Source organism: Macrobrachium nipponense, chromosome 9 (assembly GCF_015104395.2).
Source record: "Macrobrachium nipponense isolate FS-2020 chromosome 9, ASM1510439v2, whole genome shotgun sequence".
Taxonomy (NCBI): domain Eukaryota; kingdom Metazoa; phylum Arthropoda; class Malacostraca; order Decapoda; family Palaemonidae; genus Macrobrachium; species Macrobrachium nipponense.
The window spans coordinates 73,347,091-73,352,850 of NC_061110.1; the positions used below are offsets into that span (position 1 = coordinate 73,347,091).

A 5,760-nucleotide genomic window follows, 5' to 3' on the forward strand; every position below is an offset into this window, starting at 1 on the left:
TGTCTCAGATACAGTTGGGGGACAAAGTCTGTTTGAAAAGGCTGATACTAAGGAAACAAACTCGAACACCCCTATTTAGACCCGTACCGTGTGAAAGAAATTAAAATCGACAACGCTGTCATCTGGCACATTAAAACCGGGGCTCAAGATGAGTACGACCTATCACACATGCATCCAATCAGAGTGAACAAATTGATGTGATAAGTGAATACGCTGGTTCCCACTTTCCTGAGGCCGTCTGGCTAACTAGGGGAGGTGAGTGATGATGACATGCAAGCCTGTCTAGGGGTCATCAGTAGTGCACCCAACGTGCATCGTACAAAGGTTACAAATAGCGTTAACCTTATCCTCCTCGTTTTATTACGCATTGGTAGAACCCTTAAATGACTGAAATCAGGTCATATATATATATATATATATATATATATATATAAATATATATGTGTGTGTGTGTGTGTGTGTGTGTGTGTGTGTGTGTGTTTGTGTATGTGTGTGTGCGTATGGATGGATGGATGGACGTAAGCGTGCAAGGCTTCTGACAGATAGCCAGTAGAATATTTGGGACATTTCACTGATAGGTATTGGATCGTCTATTTCCCAGGATATGTATTTACTCGAGAAGTAAATGAGTGAATCTACAGTTGACATTTGTAACGTCACACTCAATAACATTCTGTTAAGCGTAAAACCTTTGTTTTTTTCATAAAAAAGTTTTCAATATTATCTTATCTCATTTCACTTTAAGCTGTCGATGGTTGCTTATCCGAAGTTATCATTAAATCATAGCCTAAAGCAAACCAACGTAAAAACACACACAAAAATAAATAATGAATGAGAAATAAAAGTAGTATCCCTGAGTTAATTTCTTAGAGTAATGACCCACATTCTTACATCTTTAGCAAAATTTCATTTTAGGTAACAAATAATTTTAAAGCAATTACATTACAATTTACTCCTTACGTCGTTTATTATAAGTCGAGAAAATATTTTCCCCATCTTTTTGTGATGACGCTCTCATCGTTTTTATAGTTGTTTTTATAAAACAAACACAATGTAGAAATTATAAGGACAGTAGGCAACATTAGAAATAGAAGCTGAAATAACCACGATAACAATTAAATCAAGAATGCCATAAGGCCAATCGCGCAAACATATATGAGTTATAATTTCCTTACTGAACACAAGTCATTCATAACATTTTAATTTTCAAACTTCAACTAAACATTGCCACATCCCTTTCAATATCAAAGGAAGAAAAAGTGTCAACAACTTTAAAATCTTTGCAAAGCCTGCTATCTCTCCTGAAAGGAAATGTTTTAATAATCATTCAAGATTTTTTTACTGTGAAGAACGTGAGAATGAAGAAACTGGGTTTCGAATATGATACATATAAAATACCAATTCAATAGTAGGGAAATATTAAATGTAAGTTAGGTTAACGTCACTTCTTACATTTTTAATGAATTATCATAAACTGGAGTTTTTTTTAACTTGCAAACAGAAATACATGCTCTGAAAATAAACGAATTTACATCAAAATCCAAAACCTTGAGAATCCGACAGAAAGTCTTTCATCGGTTTACGATGATCGTTTCTCTTATGAGGGAGAGAACTAACCAGCGGCGAATTTTTCTTCAGTCAATCTCATGGCTTCAATCAGGAAGGAAATGTTTCTTCAGCCGTTCAAATATTTGCTAAGATGACGCAAGGAGAGAAGCGCAACGATCCACTCAGCGCAGCTATCATGAATTTTTCCAAATCTACAAGATTGCGTGTGAACACGATTGCTTTCTTATTTTCCTACTACCAGGAAAGGGACGAACGACTCAAGATCAGAGAAAAGATAACGTTTTTAATGATGCAGAGACTGAGAGAAATCCGGATTCTCGCAAGTAAAAAACGGGAAATTTTAACGATAGTTTTAATGAGCTTTCCTATTCAAGTGGTGACAAACCAACCTCTTAAGCTGATAGGATAAAGAATTCAAGAGGCACCGAGACATGAAAAGAAATGCAAATTCCAAAAGTGAATGGTGCTCAGTTCAGAGTTGCCAATATGCTCAAAAGCTATTAAGACTTATAAATGATACTATAGATGTTTACCGAGATGAGTCATTCTTACAAACCTTTTTATTATTATTAATTATTATTATTATTATTATTATTATTATTATTATTATTATTATTATTATTATTATTATTATTATTTGATTGCTTGCTCGTTTCGTTCATACATCATCATAAACAGACGAAAAAGTTTATATTAGTTTGCCAGTTGCTAAGCTTTTTGTATATTGCTCATGGACATTACGCAGCTGTTAAGTCCTTTTTCTCAGTAACTTTTGTATCAACATATGAGACTTCCTTCTCGTTACCAACAATGACTTTTAGCTGGTGAGTTGACTATATATCTAAATGATTAATAAATCTTCTTTCATACTTTTAATTTGTTATCCTAAGAAAAAGTATCGCTAATTGTCAAGGGAATTTTAAAAGATGATGTAATACTGTTTTACTGTAAGACAATAAATCAAAACAAAGAGAATTATACTATCTGATAGAAACCATAACTTCCGGCGCTTATCATGTTTATTGTTCCATATTTCGATCTAATATCTGATTATTAAATATACTGTTTATGTTTTCCCTTAACAGAGTAATAATCTCAGGCGTTCCCGATATTAAAGTGTTAAAAAGGAAGTGACCAAGACACGATTTTTCAGTTTCATCGATTTTTCAGTTTCATCTCTTGCCATCAGTCAGCGACTCGTTTATAAGTTGATTTTTATGATGTATCGCTAATTTGTTAAGCAAATATGATTAACGCAATATATCACAAAGTACCATACTTATTTTCTATATTAATGTTTAGTTCTGCTTTAAACTTAATTTTTTTTTTATTTAACCTACGTTATGAAAATTTTTTCAAGAAGATTGATTATCTATATATATACATATATTTATTTATTTTTCATTATTATTATTTTGGCTGTAAACCAATAAATAAGAGAGAGAGATAATGTGCTCCGTCGTAAATAATTTTTCCATAGCATGGAATCATAATTACCTTTATATATATATATATATATATATATATAATTATAGTAATATATATATATATATATATATATATATACATATATATATGCATATATATATATATATATATATAATTCTATATATATATATATTATATAGTACATATATATATCATATATATATATATATATATATATATATATATATGTATATATAATATATATATATATATATATATTATATATATTATATATATGTATATATATATATATATATATATGATATATAATATATATATATATATATATATATATATATATATATATAATCTGAAACTAGCTGAATCGAATCTAGTTAATTAATGGCTTGTGGCAAATGACTTTGTATGCTTGATGAAAACAAGATGGCATTGACTCTATACTTATTATTATTAATTCATGGGCCATCATTTGTTGCTAAGTGCAATTGTATTACGCTACGTCAGTTTCGAAGGATTTTATCAGCTCGTGAGAAGAGCAAATGAAATATCGTTAGCATTACTATCTCCGAGTAGTATGACCCACGCATATTTTTCCAGATGTCGGTCTTTGCCTCTCAAAATTGGCACTCTATCAGTGAAAAAAAAAAAGCTGCCGTTCTTGAGTAGTATTACTAGACCCATATCCATCGTGGATGGTCCTGGGAATTCAAGGAACAGCTTTTAGTGATCGAATAAGTTGCTGCACTTCCCCAAGAAAGACTATATTACATCCAGCATTGGTTAATTTCTCCAACGACTGAAGAGTTCTGTTAACAACTTGTCATAGCGGGTGTTACTGTTACTATAACAAAAATGATTTACTAATTAAAACTGACATTCCATAAGCAAAAGTCTTATTAGTAATTAATTGCTTCTTGAAACTTACTAATTTGTTAACTTTTATGTGAGTTTCTTTGACAGAACCTAACACGGCAACACTTGTTTTGCTCATAGTCTCGTTTGGTGGCAAAAACGCAAGGAAAGCGAGTGTTGATAAATTAATGAACTTATAGAAAAGGATTTGTTTCTGTTCTCATTTCAGTTAGAATATCGTATGAATCATCAACAAGACGAGGCTTGCAGGGCAAAGCAAGACATTAATCGCCTGACTGCTGCTGTCATGGCACATCCCACTCACCTATTTGGGTTTGAAAGGCAAAGCAAAAGGGGCTTGCTACCAATTCTTCTGTTGTAGCTGCACATATGATATCACTCAATCTAAGTTAGCCCCATAAAGTAAGAAATGAATCAAATGACTGATTGCTATCAATAACTGACAAAACAATAGAAATGGATAATTTGATCTAATTTAGCTCCTTTCGGTGACTTGGCTGGAAGGTATAACATTTGTCAAGTGTGTTACTGCCCATCCTATGCCAGGTCGAAGATGAAAATTTAATGATATACGCGTTGTTGTGAAAGTTTGTGCTTTCATGTCAAGGACAGTGCTTTGCAAATTTCAAACATCCTTCCCTGCAAGATGTGCAATAATATTACATACATATATATATATATATATATATATATATATATATATATATATATATATATTATATATTATGATAATATTATATATATAGTATATATATATTATGTACTATATATATATATATATATATATATATATATATATATATATATATATATATATATATATATATATGTGTGTGTGTGTGTGTGTGTGTGTGTGTGTGTGTGGAGCGTGTTTGTGTGTGTGTTCTTCACTTATCAGCTGTTAATATTTGAATTATAGACTATATAAACGTGTATATATATATATATATATATATATATATATATATATATATATATATATATATATATTATATATACATATATATATATATATATATATATATATATATATATATTATAGACTAGATATATATATATATTTATAGACTAGATTCCTTCGCGATCGGAATTGTTTCAACATCTCTTCTCACAACACTTGGCTTGGCAGAAACATCAAAGCCTACAGATTTTTACACGTGTATTTTGTGTACGTAAATATTAATCCTTCGATGATTCATTCACAGCTGAGAAGAGAAAAAAATACTATTCATTCACTGTCGCCACTGGTGACACGAGCATCTCCATTTCTCTGGATGCCGTACGACAAGTTTTCCCGCAGCATCCGGGCAGATCATGGCTCAAAGTTATTCGGGGTCAATTTGCGTTGTCCTTTAGTTTCTCGCAGACAGTGAAAGGAAAAGCAGTTGCTATCCGGCTCTCGGTGCGAACTTGCTCTGTTGGTCGGTCTGGTGTTGGATATACTACGTGTTATGAAATTGTAAATCTCCTAAATAGGTATGTTGTTATTGTGATAAGTGTTATCGTTATTCTTTTGACGGGTTTTATGATATTGTCTTGTATTAATAGCTACATTTTGTTAAATATCAATTTTGAAATATTTTCCGTGTAGAGACAAAAACGTGAGGTAAATTTTACACTTAATTACGCGGAAACAGCTCGTGGAGTCTTGAGACGCTAAATAGATGCAGGGTGTTGGTTCGTAGTGTCTGGCCGTAGCACAAATGAATCCACATTAGGATCGGATCTGGTCTAAATCTGGATCATCGAATCAAGAGTAGTCGCGCCAAACTTGCAGTCTTTTTCAAGCCTCTAAATGTATATTTTTATAAGAAATATGCCTCTTTACAAAGAAGGGACATATATGCCAGAGAGAGAGAGAGAGAGACT

The 5,760-nt window shown here is 31.6% G+C and overlaps 1 protein-coding gene across 1 annotated transcript in view; it reads left to right on the forward strand.

Moving 5' to 3' along the window:
• Nucleotides 1-5,251: 5,251 nt before the first annotated feature.
• Nucleotides 5,252-5,760, forward strand: part of LOC135218464 (uncharacterized) — a 14,623-nt gene continuing 14,114 nt past the window's right edge. Inside the window, exon 1 of the mRNA XM_064254790.1 lies at nt 5,252-5,367. The gene's annotated coding sequence lies outside the window, so the exon portion shown is untranslated. The remainder of the gene's footprint in view (nt 5,368-5,760) is intronic.